This window comes from Hypanus sabinus, chromosome 9 (assembly GCF_030144855.1).
Source record: "Hypanus sabinus isolate sHypSab1 chromosome 9, sHypSab1.hap1, whole genome shotgun sequence".
Classification (NCBI taxonomy): Eukaryota; Metazoa; Chordata; class Chondrichthyes; order Myliobatiformes; family Dasyatidae; genus Hypanus; species Hypanus sabinus.
Window position 1 is genome coordinate 45,453,008 of NC_082714.1, and position 18,037 is coordinate 45,471,044.

At 43.9% G+C, this 18,037-nt stretch overlaps 1 protein-coding gene across 1 annotated transcript in view; it reads right to left on the minus strand.

Moving 5' to 3' along the window:
• pla2g10 (phospholipase A2 group X) overlaps window positions 1-18,023 on the minus strand; it is a 50,115-nt gene extending 32,092 nt beyond the window's left edge. The window contains exon 1 of the mRNA XM_059979597.1: window positions 17,946-18,023. The gene's annotated coding sequence lies outside the window, so the exon portion shown is untranslated. The remainder of the gene's footprint in view (window positions 1-17,945) is intronic.
• Between the last annotated feature and the right edge of the window lie 14 nt (window positions 18,024-18,037).

Here is an 18,037-nt window from a genome sequence, read left to right on the forward strand (position 1 = left end):
ATCTGTCTATATATTTATTTACCTATCTATCTATTTATTTATTTAGCAATACAGCATGAAGTAGGCCCTCTTGGTCCTTTGAGCCACGCCCCCCAGCAACACCTGACCAACCTGATTAACCCTAAACTAATCCCTAAACATACAACTTACCTGGTAGGTCTTTAGACTCTGGAGGGAAACCGGAGCACTGGGGGAAAACCTATGCATTCCACAGACTCCTTACAGGAAAATGCCAGAATTGAACTCCAAACTCTGGAGCATCCTGAGCTGTAATAGTGTTGTGCTAACCCCCCAGGCTACCATGGCTGATCTAGGTTTATTCTGCAGTATAGACTTAGTGGACCTGAATTATTGCAATTCTGCTCAGACCAAAAAGCAGGATTCATTGGCAATGATGCTTAGTTCAACCCAAGCAGAGAATGGGGTTGTTGAGAAAAGGAGGTTACAATTCCCTCCATATCTTGCTAAATTTAATGACATGTTTTGAAGTATTCATACTAACAATACACTGGATTAACAGGCAGCAGGGGGCAGGTATGGAGCTAATTCAGCATGGGAAAGTTGGGGCATTTATATACCCTGGAGGAGAACAAAACCTTAGAGGGACAAACATCCCTCACATTTTTGGGGACTAACATTTTCCAATATCCTAAGTACATACATCTTATAAATTATAGAATAACTTGGACTTAAGACTACACAATAATTTTCAGGTTAATATAACATAGCTTGTCTACAGAGATGCTATGGCCAAGAAGACATACCAGTGCATCTACTGCCTCAAAAGGCTAAGGAAATTTGGCATGTCCCTCTCCTCTCCAAATTTTACAGATGTACCATAGAATGCATCCTATCCAGATGTATCAGAGCTTGTAATGGCAACTGCGCTGCCAAAGATTACAAGGAATTGCAGAGTTGGCAACACAATCCACTTCATCACAAAAAAATGCCCTTCCTTCCCCTTGCTCTGTCTACAAAATAATCAAAGAATCCAGTCATTCTCTCTTCTCCGCCTTCCATCACACTGTTGATAGCAAAAGCTTGAGAACACGTTACACTAGGCTTGTCAGCTTCTATCCTGTTGTTATAATACACTTGAATGATAAAGATGAACTCCTGATATCACAATCCATGATATCACTTGTCATGGCTGTTGCACCTTATTTCGTTTTTCCATTGGGGCTCCTATGCCCCAAGCTCTCTCTTTTGTATCTCTTCTGCTCCTCCTTTCTCTAAAGTTAGAACAGTTATTAACATCTCATTGAATTTATCAACATTTTCAATTGCTGAGAGAGATGAAGGTCGTACCATTGGAAAAGAGCTCAGTATCTTGATGTCCATGTACTGCAGCACTTTTCACTTGTTTACACCCATTGCACCTGAAGCTCTATTCCCTTCCAACCAGCAGCAGCTTTTAATCCTTTCTTTAAACTTTTTGTTGGGCAAAATTAAGAACTTCATAATGATTGTATTTTGGGTTTAACTGCAGAAGCTGATTTTTTCAGTTATATTTAATATTTCGTCACTTAGAAAGGAGCCGGACATTAATAATTAGTAATGAGTTTATTATTTTCACATGTATGAGATAGTGAAACACTTTAGTTTATAAACCACCTGGACAGATCAGTCACTTCATAAGTCCACAAGAAAGCAACAACAGAATACAGAGTAGGGTGTTATACTTACAGAGAAAGTGCATTGCAAAGGGAGAGTTTGGGGCACTGGGATCCAAATGGAAAACTCAATTTATAATCTCCATTTTCACTGTTGGCATCATTTTAACCAAGCATTCCTCCATATTCTTTCAAGTTATAAATAACTACACTCTCTCAAATACTTTCTCACTGAATTAATGACAGTTTGCATGTTCTCCTGGTGACGACATGGGTTTCCTCCTGGTGCTCCAGTTTCCTCCCACATACCAAGGGGTAGTTTAATTGGCCATTGCAAATTGCTCCCATTGTGTCTGAGAATAGTAGAACCAGGAAGGAGCTGATAAGGAAGTGAAGAGAGTTGGAAATAGTGTAGGATTAGGGCAAATGGGTTTTTGATCGTTGGAATTGACTTGATGCAGCAAAGGGGTGTTTCTATGCTGTACCTCTGTATAATGTTTCCACTATGAAGTTCTTTTCAGTGTAAGACATCTCATTATAAAGAATACTCAAACACATCTTTGTGTGCGTATATCACTTTCAACTTTAAGAATCCTTGAAACTCTTGAATGAAAACAGAAAATGCTGAAATAATCAACCGGTTGGTTTGCATCTGTGCAGAGGGCAATGATTCAGATTGATGGCCTAAATAATTTACTGGAGAACTAGACATGTAAATATGAGAGAAATGAATAATAAATAAAAGGGTATTCTTACTGGGCTAGATGACATGGAATGGAAAGGTGGTCATGTGGAGCATATCACAGGCCTGTCAGTCTTTTTCCAGTCAGGTTAGTTCTATGTATTACAGAAAATAAATTTATTTTCAATTGTCCTATGCAGTAGCAACTTTCACATTCTTCTCACTCCATGGTAACGATAGTTTTCCTGAATTCTTTTTTGTATTTATCTTACCCTTAAAATGACAGATTTTGAAACTTCACTGTATCTATGCATGAAGTGCAAAAGGTTGGTTTGCAGGTGCAGCAGGCTATCAAGAAGGCAAATAGAATGCTGGCCTTCATTGCTGGAGAGATTGAATTTAAGAGTGGGGAAGTTATACTGCAACTGTACAGGGTATTGGTGAGGTCACACTTGGAGTACTGCATACGGTTCTGGTCTCCTTACTTGAGGAAGGATATACTGGCTTTGGAGATGGTGCAGAGTAGGTTCACCAGGTTGATTTCAGAGATGAGGGGGTTAGACTATGAGGAGAGATTGAGTTGCCTGGGACTGTACTCACTGGAATTCAGAAGAATGAGAGGAGATCTGGAAGAAGCATATAAAAGTATGAAAGGGATAAATAAGATAAAAGCAGGAAAGTTGTTTCCAGTGGTAGGTGGGACAAGAACTAGGGGTCATTGCCTCAAGATTCAGGGGAATAGAGTTAGGACAGAGATGAAGAGGAACTGCTTTTCCCAAAGGGGGTGAATCTGTGTAATTCTCTGCCCAGTGAAGCAGTGGAGGCCTCCTCAGTGAATATATTTAAGACAAGGTTGGATAGATTTTTGCATAGTAGGGGAATTAAGGGCTTTGGGGGAAAGGCAGGAAGGTGGAGATGAGTGCATGGCCAAATCAGCCATGATCTTATTGAATGGCAGAGCAGGCTCGACAGGCCAGATAGCCTATCCCTGCTCTGATTTTTTATGTTCTTATGTTCTGATCTAGCCTATCAAAACCCATATGAATTTTAAAGATCACAGGGTTAGCAGAAATACTGCCTTCCTAGAGCCCCAGTTGTTTGAATAGGTGTTCTTATTGATTGAACACTCCTTAAAATAGCAATGATTAATATTGATTGTAGACTTCCACAGATTTATTAAATATACTGTAATAACTATTATTAATGATAATTAAATACAGATTGAACAGCAAAACTTACAGAATTGTGTGAGATTTACCCAGGAAGTAGAAAACAAGTTAAAGCTGTGTCCTGTGTACTTGACCGGTCAAGGTATCAGTTCAAATACCTACAATTTATATTCCTTGTTCTCAGTTGTACTTAGTACTTCACATTACCTATTACAGAGTTAAAATTTAAGATTAATTATATTATAATATTTGTAATACATATTCAACTCCCTAAACGTGTTACACTTCTTAATTTTCCCAGGTACACTGAACCCTTCAAAGCTTGTGCAGAATACTTGATGACTGATGGAGGCAAGGACATTGAGAGCCATGGATTTCCTGAAGACAGACACTAATCTGGTTCAACAATAGCCTTCTATTTATCTTCAAGTAGGAAATAAGGACACTTAATAATATTAGTCTTCAGTTCCATTCACAGCTCCTCAGATAATAAAGCAGTTTGCATTCCCATTCAGCAAAACCTGGGTAATATTCACGGTCTAGAAGTGGCCAGACAATGAGTGACTCAATAAGAATCAATTGCAGTTACAGTACATACTACAATTAAAGGCAAAAATTCTTCACTGGAACAATGCTGCAAGAAATTTAGTACCAATCCACATAGTAATTGTGGATTATCCACATTGTTGTTAATTGTACAGTAAATTAATTTGGGGTGAATTGGTGAAGTGCAGATAATTTTGAGGGTTACAGTGATAGATACTAAGTTTCTTAAGAAATGCAGGAACATAAAGAGGAGAATGAGAAAAAATGTTATGATCTGGTCCGGAGCCCACATTCCGGTTCTTGATCCGATCCACGGACCCCGGACTCCGGGTCTTGTAGCCGTCCCTCCTTTCACCCTTCAGCCCAAGTAGTCACACCTGTGGATCATCGTGGCTTGTTTGGACTCAAGGAGGTGCATCTGATGCCCATCGGCTGGCGGTGTATATAAGGGGCTCTGGGACTGGGGTGGGGGTTGTCGTCCTGCCTATCCTGTTCCTCTGGCTTGGAGTTCCCCTCGTTAAAGACGAGTTCTTCGAGTAAGTCTGGCAGTCAACCTGGACCTAATTCCTTTCCTATCCCTTGCCTCTGTTCGGCAAGCCTGGCTGGACTGCTGTTGCTTGGCAGGGGACTCTGCCCCTTCCTATCCCTCACTGACAATGCGTTGTGCCCTGCAACCTACCAAGGTGCCCTGTGACCTGCTCAGGCCCCCGTGTTCCTGCCTGGGAGGTCCGGGCTCTGCCTAGGAGTTCAGCGGCCTGCCCAGTAAACTCCAAGATCCTGCCTCACCTGAACTCCAAGACTCTCCTGGAACCCCAGAATCACCTTGAACGTCACGTCCCTCACGCACACCACAGACACCACATCTTGTCTATCGTTTAGTTGTTCCTGTTCTGTCCCTAGTACTTCAGTGCCTGTGTCCTGCACTTGGGTCCAGCCTCCTGTCCCCTTATGACACAAGATTCTGGGGGATGTTCAAAAGAACATCATCAACTTCAACTTCCAGCAATGTGGTGCTGAGTGCTATGATTTCAAAGTCCATCATACTCTCCTGATGTAAGGTTTTAATACGCTGCCTGCTAAATCCTTGTCTCCAATACAGACACAGCAACCTCCTCCAGCCTTACAGCACTAAGCCAATGTACTTTAGTTCACCAACAATCAGCTAAGAGAGCCTGGATTTCATAAAATAAACTCTCACATTCTATTTTACAGGACCACCTACCCTAATCATAATGTGTCAATGACCGGAATGGCTCACTACAACCTGTGATGGACAACTCAATGTGAAGCATATTTGCACAGCCGTACAGGATCTACCTCATTACTAACAATGGTGTGCTAAATCCAGGGGGTATTCCTCTACTAACGCCCCCACCCCGCAACCTGTTTCTCCACCATCTTTTGCAACAGCAGGGACAGGTAGAATGCACTGGTATTTGTGTACTCAGGGTCCAAAGTAAATTTATTATCAAATTACATATGTGTCATCATATACAACCTTGAGATTCATTTTCTTGCGGGCAAACACAGTAATCACAAGAAACAATATAAGCAATGAAATAAGGTGGACGAAGAATCAGTGTGCAAATACAAAATGGTAGAGAAAAAGAGAAATAATAATAATGACTAAACAATAAACATCAAAAGCATGAGATGAAAAGTCCTTGAAAGTGAGTCCATAAGTTGTGGGAACAGTTTAGTGATGGGGCAAGTGAAGTTATCCCCTCTGGTTCAAGACCCTGATGGTTGAGGGTGTAAAGGGGGTTTCTTTTTTTTTCTTTGTTACTGTTGGGAAAGGGTTTTCTTTTGTTAACTAGCAGGAATGCTAATTTACTGATAACGAGAATGGTATTCCTTTGTAAACCAAATGGGGATTTATGTTCTTTCTTCTGAGTCTGTAAGCTTTTGTTGACGGGCTTTTGGGGAGATCGGCGCGAGGGGGTCGAGAGAGAGGATGCAATGCTCTAAGCTGGGCGAGGACCAAAGGGGGTCCGAGGCCGGGAGATTCTCCGAGGAGGGGGGGATGAAGCTAGATGTGCTTGGTTGACCACTCGGAGGGTCCTGAGCTGTTTGGAGAGTCGAGGAGTTCGGAGGGTCCTGAGCTGCGAGTCGAGGAGTTCGGAGGGGATCGAATGGTGGCCAGAAGACTTCAGTAATTGAGCTCCAACGGCTGTGCACGAAGTGGTTTGGACTTTGATAAGTTTGGCGCCTTTTCTTTAATTTTCTCTTCATATATACTGTATCGTTATTAATCACTTAGTTATAGTAACCTTTATAAATTGTACTCATTTAATCGCATATGGTGTACTGTCTGTTTTTGGGCGAGGCGGGGACATCACACAGCATCCACACCAGCTGATTACCCAGTTTGGCGGGGCTGAAGGCTGCTCCCCCTAGACGAGAACGAGCTGAGCGAGCCTGAGGCGACCCAGGGTGTTACATTGTGGGGTGCTCGTCCGGGGTTGATTTCTGTGGAAGCTGTGTGATCACCCTCTTTAAATTGTGTCTGCGGCGAAGAGCTGGTGTGCCTTTGTGGGTGTGCGATTGCTGGTTATCGCTACGTGTGTGTTGGGTGGGGTGGCTGCTGTTGCTAGCCTGGAGGTTGTTGTTCGAGTTCCGACTAGTGCTGACGAAATGGTGGTGGGACCATGGGTTGTCCGTACTGTTTGGAGAGTGAGGAGTGACAGGTTGGGATGTTTCAGCAGTGGTGGGCTCCGCCCGGTTGTTGGAATAACGTCCAGCCCTAAAGGGGTGGAGGCGTGGGCGGAGCGGACCCCTCAGTTATTGGGTGAGTGGCAGTGCTTGGCTGAGGGAGAGCGACAGGGACGGGTTGAAAGTTTGAGTAGGCAGGCTGGTGACTTTGTTAGAACCGTCGGGCGCAATTACCTCGAAGTGACCGCTGCCAGTTCTGGGAAAGTGTGGGAAAATGCGTGTGGTTCGACTGGAAGTCAAATGCCGCAGCTGGGGGGCTTATCATATCCGTGGCAGGAGATTGGTGGGAAGTTTTTAGGGTATCCCTTTTTGCCTAGGGGGGCAGATAAATTGCTTGTGGTGCCAAGGGGATCTGTCAAGGGGATCAGTTGTTCCGTTGATTCGAGAGGTGTCAGGAAACTTAGAGGAGGCCCAGTGGGGGAACGGCTTGGGGTCTCTGGGGGAGCACGTTCCCAGCAATGTACCAAGGAACTCCCGAAAGGAACAGAACCTATTCCTGAAGGCTTAGAGGGGCCATGCGTACAGGTGTTGTTACGGATGGATGGAAGTCAAGTTAAAGCCATCCTCGGCAACGGGGCGCTGGTGAAGTTGCTGTACAGTTTGTTTCATAACCGTTATTGGAAGCATTTACCCTTGACAACATTGAGGACACTGGAGATTCGGGGTACCAGTGCCGGTGATTATCCAGACGACGGTTGTTGGTCAGTGAAAATGGAGTTCTTGGAGGCAAATGTGGAGGAGACTGAGGTTCAGGAATCGTTAATGCTGATGTGTCCGGACCCTGTTGAGACGGGCAGCGTTTCTGTTCTAGAGAGAACCAATATCCTGCTGGTGTGCTTGGGGGCCTGCCCAGAGGAGGCGGGTGAGCGTTGTTTGGAGGCATTGTCAATGCACCCAGAGTTTCGAGCTGCTTGTGTGGACGTGTGTAGCAGCATTGGGCTGATTCCGAATTCAAACAAGAGCCAGTGGTGGTACGGCCTGGGGGACGTAGCTGAGGGTGAGACCCTCTTAGTGGACGCTGCGAAATACCACAAGGGAGCGGAGTTGACTGCTGAAGACACCTCGGAGAGAGAGAGGTTGCGGCGACTGGCCCCTGAAGCCGTGGAAGACGTAGGCAGCGTGTGTGTGGATTATATTGCATTGAAGAGGCGCACTGTCAGTGACCAGAATATGGCCCTGAGGGCCGGAGAGGCGATGGCCTGTCTGAGTGGTGCGAAATGGTTTAAGGTGCTGGATCTGAGGAGTGGATGTTGCCAGATCCCGATGAGCGGGGCCGACAAGGAGAAGACGGCCGTTATAAATTCCCTAGGAGTCTTCGGGTCCGAAAAGATGCCACAGGGCATATCTGGAGCCCTTGCAACCTTCCTGCTGGGCAGGTGGAAGACCATAGAGGATGTGGAGGCGTTTGGAGTTTTGGTGTATGTGGATGATCTCTTGGTGTATGGATTTGCCTCAGAAGAATATGAAGTGAGGTTGTTGCAGGAGCAGCTGAGAACTACCGAGTTAAAGTGTTTTCGGGACACGTGCCAGGGCTGGCGAAGGTTGCAGCTCGTGAGTGACTGTCTCTACAGAATCAAGTTTGAAATGAAGACGGAGAGACTGGAGAAAGTGATCTGGAACCATTCGGAAGACTTACAAGTTGGAGAAAATGAAGAAAGTTGTCTGACTGAGGGGAATAGCAAACTGAGAACCCGGAGAGGGGAGTTTGCGGAGGTGAAGAAATTACAGACAAATCTCAGAAGAGAGAAGCGGAAGCTTGAAGGGAACCTGAAGATGACCATCGACAGTTCAAATGAAGTGCAAAACCTGAAAGTTGATCTGGAAGAAGTCATGAGGAAGAAAAAGCTGGAGAGAAGTGCAGTGAATACTGAACAGGAGGTTGAAGAGACTGCGGGAGCAGTGCAGGCCACGTGTTTCCGTTTGGAGAAGATCAAACAGCAGCTACTGATCACAGGAATGAGGAAGAATACAGATTCGATGGATGATGTGCTGGATGTGTGGTACATGCTGCCTTTTGCTGACTTTCCCTCGATTGAGGAAGAGACCTTTGGCCCTTCTCCCATTGAGTCAGGTGTAGCGGGGAGGGTTAGCTGTGTGCAGTGTGGGGCATGAGTGAGAGGTTGAGAGAGGAGTTGGTAGTGGGCCCAAGGTATCCCCAGTTGTGTCCGAGCCTGAAGGGTTTATGTGAGGGGGTACGGAGGCCTCAGAAGGTTTAGGGAACTCCCACATAGTTGGCCTAAGTAGCGCCTGAGGAAAAGGGTGTGAGGTTTACTGTGTGGGGAGGAGATGTCACTGTTTGTGCTTGGGTTATGGTGTGTTTGTTGGCAGGAAAGGTGGCGAGTTATTTAGTAGTCATGAGGACATGACCTTTATTTGGTGGGGGGAGAGTGTAAAGGGGGTTTCTTCTTTTTTCTTTGTTACTGTTGGGAAAGGGTTTTCTTTTGTTAACTAGCAGGAATGCTAATTTACTGATAACAAGAATGGTATTCCTTTGTAAACCAAATGGGGATTAATGTTCTTTCTTCTGAGTCTGTAAGCTTTTGTTGACGGGCTTTTGGGGAGATCGGCGCGAGGGGGTCGAGAGAGAGGACGCAATGCTCTAAGCTGGGCGAGGACCAAAGGGGGGTCCGAGGCCGGGAGATTCTCCGAGGAGGGGGGGATGAAGCTAGATGTGCTTGGTTGACCACTCGGAGGGTCCTGAGCTGTTTGGAGAGTCGAGGAGTTCGGAGGGTCCTGAGCTGCGAGTCGAGGAGTTCGGAGGGGATCGAATGGTGGCCAGAAGACTTCAGTAATTGAGCTCCAACGGCTGTGCATGAAGTGGTTTGGACTTTGATAAGTTTGGCGCCTTTTCTTTAATTTTCTCTTCATATATACTGTATCGTTATTAATCACTTAGTTATAGTAACCTTTATAAATTGTACTCATTTAATCGCATATGGTGTACTGTCTGTTTTTGGGCGAGGCGGGGACATCACACAGCATCCACACCAGCTGATTACCCAGTTTGGCGGGGCTGAAGGCTGCTCCCCCTAGACGAGAACAAGCTGAGCGAGCCTGAGGCGACCCAGGGTGTTACAAGGGGTAATAACTGTTCCTGGAGCTGATGGTGCTGATCCGAGGCACCTGTACCTTCTTCCTGATGGCAGCAGTGTGATGAGAGCATGACCTGGATTGTGGGTGGCCTTGATAATAGATGCTGTCTTCCTGCAGCATCACTCTGTATAGGTGTGCTCAATGGTGAGGCTTTACCAGTGATGGACTGGGCCGTATTCATTACCTTTCCATACAACTCTGAAATGATAACACTGAGGGATTTGAAGCCGCTGACTTTCTACACCCCTGATCCCTGAACGAGGACTGGTTCATGGACCTTTGACTTCTTCCTACCGAAGTCAATAATCATCTTCTTGACCTTGCTGGTATTGAGTGAGAGGTTTCTGCTGTGGCACCACTCAGCCAGATTTTCAAAGTCCCTCCTATAGGCTGATTCGCCACCACCTTTAACTCAACCAGTGACAGTGGTGTTGTCAGTGACTTAAATATGGCATTGGAGCTGTGCTTAGCCTCACAGTCATAGGTGTAAAATGAATACAACAGCAACTTGATGCAGCCACTCGCATCAGGATGAGGTTTATGTTGTGCACTCTTCTCTCCCTTTGCAGACTCGTACATCATAGTCCAATGCCTGAAATGCATTCTGATGAAACATGGCACGAGCCAAACCCCACCATATGCTCCGATGATGAGAGAACTTTACATGTTATTGCCTGCCTAGAAGAATAAGTTACAGGGAAATTAGTAGTGGGGGTGGGGAGAGGTTTGAAATAGGATTATTCTTTGAACTGGCATTGACTCAATGAGCTGAATGGCCACTTTCTATGCCATAAGGAAAGACGAAAAATATGGAAAGAAAAATGCAGCAATCAAATTACAAAAGTTTAACTGTAAAATTTGGCTTAAATGGAATTTCATGGCTGAGTAAGATAGAGGGAGAAAAAGATCTTCATTCAGAGAGTGTTGAGAATATGGAGAGCTATCAATGCTGAGATAAACATTTGAAGAGATGAGGACTGGTTATTGATGCAGATTGATGTAGATGAAAAGGGATGTGCTTCAAATGGACCATAAGTGCTATTGAGAAGTTTTTTTGGGTCCGGTGGCCTATTTACAGTACCTGCTGGATTGTCTGTAACTAAACAAGCAGTGGAACAAAAAGCGTCAACGTAATGGGGACAAGCTTGAGTTAGCATGAAAGACTTCATTTATCATCGTGTGAATTAACTTCAGCTCCGAAGTGACTGCACCTTATAAAACTTTATAATAGGAATGAACTATGCAGCTGTAATAAAGGATTTAGCTATGAAATTCCCTGAGGCTTTCAGTAAACCTTGTGTACTACATCAGGGCAAGGCATTTCTGGCCACAATTTCAGTGGAAGCCAATTTTGCGATATATCTGCTCCAAATTCAATCCACCTAAATTTCTCAGCATGCATTCCTCCCCCAAAGGACCTGCCTACTGTCTATTAAAGTATATGTAAGTGCACTCTCAAACCAGCAGTATCCTAGGAGAAAGTATGCCTGTTGCTAAGATACATGTGCACTGACAGCTCAGTTGTTAAATGCTACCACAGGGAAGGGTGTTTCACACCAATCTTTTTGTCCTTAAATTTGTTCCTGATTATCTGTGAGAGATCACTGAAAAATGGTCTCTCCACAAAGCAGCACTCTCACCCAAGGGAAAGCAGTTAAGCAGAAAGGATGGTAATTACACATATATCTGTGCAATATTTACAATGGAAGAGGTAGAAGGATGGCTAATAAAGATTGAGGGAGTTTTTAAAATCCCAGGGGTTATACACAACTCCCTCTACATTCCACTTACAATGCAAACATTTTCTTAAGAACTTTGTGAAATGGTGTGTATTTCACTAGCTAACACCACCCTTGTAACTAACAAACATGACAGCCGAAAGCTATTACACTAAAACAATGTTCTGTGTCAGCCTAACTCGGTTATTAAAAAAAAAATCACATATTTAAAGATCGCATGAAATATTCCTGTAATGTTTTGTGCTTAGTCATTTCCAGCATATACTGTTCTGTTGATCTCACATGCCGGCACAGAGCCATGCAGCTGCGACTTCAGGAACCAGATCAGAAACAGAACCGGGTTTAGCATCACTGGCATACATTGTGAAATTCATTGCTTTGTAGTGGCAGTACATTGCAATATGTAATTATAAAAATGCTGCAGGAACTCAGCAGGTCAGGCAGCAGCTGGGGCGATGAACAAAAAGTTGATGCTTTGGGCTGAGACCCATCCCCAGGATTGGAAAGGAAGAGGCAAGACTCCAAGATAGAAAGATGTGGCGAGGAGGAGGATAGTGAGAAGATGTAAGGCGAAGTCAGATGAGTAGGAAAGATAAAGGGCTGGAACAGAAAGAACCTGATAGGAGAGGAGAGTGGGAGAAAGGGAAGGAGGAGGGACCATAAGGCAGATAAGAAGAGGGGAGGGAGTGAGTGAATCACTTTTTTACTTGAAGGAGTAATCGATATTCATGCCTCCAGGTTGGAGGTTATCCAGATGGAATATAACGCTCATCCACACTGAGGGTGACTTCTTCTTGGCACAAGTGGAGGCCATGGACCAACATATTGGAAAATGGGAATGGGAAATAAAATGTTTGGCCACTGGGAAGTTCCACTTTGAGGAACGAGCAGGGATGCTCAATGAAGCAGTCCCCCAATTTACGATGGGCCTGAACAATGTAGAGGAGGCCACATCAGGAGCACCAGACACACCGGATGACCCCAGCAGATTCACAGGTAAAGTATCGCCTCACTTGGGAGGACTGAATGGAGGTGAATGGGCAGGTGTACCACTTAGGCCACTTGAAATGTTAAGTGCCAGGAGTGGGGAGGGACAAATGGACAAGGGAATCATGGAGAGAGTGATCCCTGTGGAACGCGGGGGGTAAAGATGTTTGGTGGTAGGATTCTGTTGAAGATGGTGGAAGTTGCCGAGAATTATGTGTTGGGTGCAGAAGCTGGTGAGTTGGTAGGTAAGGATGAGAAACTCTATTTCTATTAAGGCGGCAGAAAGATAGGGTGAGAGCAGATGTTCAGGAAATGGGGGAGATGCGGGTGAGGTCATAAGCAGAACTTTCTGGTGGATAAACATCTTAATTCCAGTTCCCATTCTCTGAGGCCACCCTCATATTCCATCTGGGTAAGCTCTAACCTGATGGCATGAGTATCAATTTCTCCCTCCTGTTAAAAAAAATTCCCTCCATCTCTCCTCTTCTACTCACTCTTATCTCTTCTCATCTGCCTATCACCTCCCCCTGGGTCCCCTCCTCCTCCCCTTTCTCTGATGGTCCACTGTCCTCTCCTATCCGATTCCTTCTTCTCCAACCATTTATCTCTCCAACACACCTGGCTTCACCTATCACCTTCTAACTATCCTTTTTCCCCTCCATCAAACTTTTTACTCTGGCATTTTCCCCCCTTCCTTTCCAGTACTGAAGAAGGGTCTCAGTCCAGAATGTCAACTGCTTATCCATTTCCAAGGATGCTGTCTAACCTACTGAGTTCCTCCAGCATTTTGTGTGCAGCTGCAGACTTTCTCATGTTTATGTAAATATAATTAAATACATAGAACAAAAAGAAAGGGAAAATCCATACTGAGGTAGTGTACAGCAGTTATTCAGAAATCTGATGATGGGGAAGAAGCTGTTCCTTTAGCATAGAGTGTGTGTCTTCAGGCTTCTGCAGTTGCTTGATGGTAACAATGAGAAGAGGGCATGTCTTGGGTGATGGAGGCCCTTAATGATGAATGCCACCTTTCTGAGGCATCGCCTTTTGAAGATTCCTTGATGCTAAAGAGGTTAGCTGCTATGCTGGAGGAGGCAGGCGGGAGAGGAGAGTGCTCCCAAGTTCTCGGAGAATCCTGGATGGACTAGTATAAAACAGAATCGACAGAAGACAAGTTGCTTGTCCAAGGGCAGCACTGAGATCATCTAGTGTTACAGCCAAGAGTTTACCAGGCAGCACTCGAAAGGGGTAATTCTCCACGGATATCAACCCTGGTATCCTGGTTCTCTCTGGTGTTCAGTGAGCTGCTCAAATTTACATCCATAGTTAACTATCTACTTCAGTATCAGAAAAACAATCCTAAAGTTGAACTAAAACAATCATAAACCCTCTGTGGGGCTTAGAAGAATATGGGCCATATGCAGGAAATTGGGATGTTGGGTGGGCATCTTGACCAGCAAAGGCTCATGGGGACAAAGGGTCCGTATTTGCGTGATATTGCTTTAAGTCTCTAAGAGTGAAATTGTGAGGTTTGTGGTAATTGATCATGGAGTAGGATTTATTGGGTTTTAACATGTTGATTTCCGTGTTCCATCCTCTCCCTCATCATTGCCAGGTGTGCTGGAAACGAACGTGCAGCCAGGACTGTGTGAGGGATGTCCTTTCATGATTCCACACTGGGGAAAAGTGGGGAAGCTTGTGTGCCACTTCACAGAGTTATCACAATAACTATACCATTAACCCAGCATTAACTGGATTCGTTTCAGTGGAAGGAAAATCAGACAGCTTTGTTTCTATTCCTGCTACAATTCCTTTCTGATTCAGTCAGCCATTAAAATGAAAATCACTCTCAAACTGTGATTCATCAAGTTTTTCAAACACACTGGATCAATTTCATTGAATCAGACAATTTGGTTATATAAAAATAAATATTCTGAAGTGCGCAAAGCTGTAATATTGATTTCTATTAATCTTACTGTTAACTTGGGATCGTGGGAACAAGCAGATTACTAATAAACAAATTTTAACTATCAAGACTCTGAAATCGATGGTAGTCTTGGCATGTTAAAAATAGCACTTCTAAAATTGCTTTCTAAATCAATGTGTGACTCAGAGCTTATCCCTGGCACTTGAGAAGTGGTACACAGAGAGGGGTACTCAAAGTGCATCTACTTTTTAAGGCAAATTTCTACAGCTTGTCTCCAGCCATGCAGAATATAATTTAGGATGTGTTTCCTACTAATGAGAGATGTGCTGAGAAAGCTAAAGGTTTATTTAATACAGCAGCATCTGCAATTGAGTTGTCTGCAACCATTATCACACTTCAAGATACAGAGGCAAAAAAGATCTCTGACAAAAGGCTCGTGTAACAAGAGATTATGAACCAAACACTTCACACAACTAAACAATATCACCTATGTAGATTAGATACTCTCCTGACATCAGCTGACAAGAACACAAACAAAATCTCCTATTGTTGAGTATAGATGAATTTTATTAATTTCTGGAATGACCACCATTTATTGAACATCTCTAATTTTCTTTGACAAGGTGGTGCTGAGCTTCTTAAAACATAGCAGTCCTTCTGATGAAGGTACTTTCATAGTGTTGTTGAAGAGGGAGTACCAGGACTTAGACCCAGCAACTTTGAAGGACTAGTGATATACAGATAATTCCAAGCCACATTGGAAACAGCAGTCCATAGTGGTGTCAGGCACCCACTCCCCTGATCTTTGCTTGTGGAGTTCACAAGTTAGAGAAGTGCTGTCACAATAGTCTGAGCAACAACTTCTGCAGATCATACACTCTAGTCTAGAGCCACTCTGTGCAAATGGTGAGGAAAATGAATCTTTGGAGAGGTTAATGGATGCCAGTCACTCCCTTCCTCCCTCTGCTCTTTCACAAATACTGCCGCTCCCACACTTAACATTCCATCCACAGCCCTCCTTCCTCAGGCATTCAATCTTGTCTGCTATTACTACTCCTGTGCATTTTTCAATCATTCCCTTGCCAAGGATCGACCCAACCCTCTACCAAGATGAAATATATTTCAGTTATGAACTATCAGAAGCTCCTGGGAGGCGCTGGCCCTCTGGATGAAGCTTGCAAATGCACAGATTGGAAGGGTGAAATCCATGTCCTTATAGACCTGTTCACTAAATAATAGATGAGATTGGGTTTCAAACTTAACATCCACAAGGCAAAGGTCCTTTAATCAGCCTGCCCCTGCTATACAAACCACCTTCTGATAATAGCTGTCCTCCCTTTTGCACCTGACACTAAGACAAGTGGGCACTTCAAGGTACTGCAGAGGTCCATCAGTACCAACACAAATCCTGCAAATCTAAACTAAATCAAAACTGCAGGTATAGAAACCCAGATGAACTCATCTCTTTGTTTAAAATGTTCTGACAGAAGTTCAGCAATCTATGGATCAGTTGAAAATCTGGGCAGTGAAATGGCAGCTGCAGTTTAATTCAGGTAAGTGTGAGGTGATGCATTTTTGGAGGTCAAGTGAAAGAAGAAAGTAAGTGAAACATGAGCATAAGAGATTCTGAAGATGCTGGAAATGAGAAATGAGAAACAAGTTCTGGAGTGACTCAGCAGGTCAAGCAGCATCTATAGAGTGAAATCAACAGTCGATGTTCATCAGGGCTGGAAAGGAAGGAGAAAGAGGCAGGATAAGAAGGTTGAGGAGGGGAAGGAGTACCAGGTGGTAGATGATGGATGAAATCAAGAGGGTGAAATAAGTGAATGACTGAAGAAGGAAGGAATCTTAAAGGAGAGGGCAGTGAACCACAGAAAAAATAGAAGGAGGATGGGCATCAGAGGGCGGTGATGGGTAGTTGAGAAGAGAAAGAGGTGAGAGGGGAACATAGAACAGAGAATGGAAAAAAGAGAGAAGGGTGAAATTACCAGAATTTTGAGAAATCAATGTTCATGCTAAGTTGGAGGCTACCAGACAGAAATCTGGCCTTATCGTGCAATACTGAAGGCCATGGACCATCATGTAGTAAATGGAACGATCCTTAGGAGCAACGATATACACCGAATTCGTAAGCTGCAAGTCCAAAGCTCCGTGAAAGTGGGAACACAAGTGGGCAGACTGGTAAAGAAGGTGTGTGACAAACTTGCCTTCATTATTTGGAACGTTGAGTACAAAAGCTGGGAGGCCATGTTGCAGATGTGTAAAACTTTCACCATGGCACATTTGGAGTACTGTGTGTCACAGTAAAGATAGGTGTGGAGGATGCAGCAGAAGAGGTTTGGAATGGAGTATATTAACTACAAGCTTCTCTGGAACAGTGAAAGTTGTGGGGTGACCAGACAGAAGTATGTAAAATTAGATAGGTTAGACTGAGTCTTTATGGGATTGAAATATCAAATACTAGGTTTAAGGTGAAAATTTGTGAGGCAAGCTTTAGGGGTCAGAAAAACTCTGCCAGGGAATATGGAAGAAACAGATAGCAAATTTAAGAGGCATTTAGACAGGTACATGAGCAGGCAGGTAAAAGAGGGATACCCACCATATGTAGGTAGATGGGATTAGTTTAGATTGGCATCATGGTCACTCCAGACATGGTGGGACAAGGAGCCTGCTCCTCTGCTGTATTGTTTTAGGTTTTGTTTAATGTTACAGCATTTTAACTCTGCTTCTGTATTTCTAGAGATGCTGTTCGACCTGTTTTCAATCCTGACCATTTCTCCATATTTTGGATATCCTTGTCCTACAGAGGAATTCAAGCAATTTCGGTTGTGTTCAGAATTTTCTGACAGGTACCTGTGTTTGCACCCACAGGGCAGACTGACATTGAAACTTCCGAATGAAGAAGAGGGATATATGTATTCAAGTGCATGAATCATGAAATATTAGCAGGCAGATCATTAAGAAGGCAAATAAAACCGAGTCATTTATTTGAAAGGGGTTGGAATTTAGAAATAGGTAAGGTTTTATTTTTCAATTGCACAAGATGAGCCCACCCCTGCAGTATTGCATAATCTTTCCCTTAACCTAAAAAAAGGATAGTAGCATTGAAAGCAGTCCAAAATAGATTAACCAAGATAATCCTAAAGTAAGAATGACCAAGAAAGTTACGACTGTATTCCTTGTACTTCAGTAATGAGAGAATAACCATGTTGAGTAATTTGAGGCAGGGTTCAGATGTTTTCACCAGGACAGTACGAACTAGGGTCATAGTTGCAAGGGACTGGTCATTTAGAACAGATGGTTGAAATTTATATTTGTAGATGCTGGTGAATCGCTGGAGTTTGCTACCCCAGCGGGTTGTGGAGGCAGATTATTAGATATACAAGGATGGAGGTAGGGATAACGTTTAGGGAATTGAAATCTATGGGGAACTGGCATGGGATAACTACAGAGGGTAGTATAGATCAACGATAAACTTACTGATTTGCAAAACAAGTTTCAGGGACCTTATGGCTACCACCTCCTCCGATTTTATGTTCCCTTGCAGCTGTTTCTGCCCCAGATAAATCCTC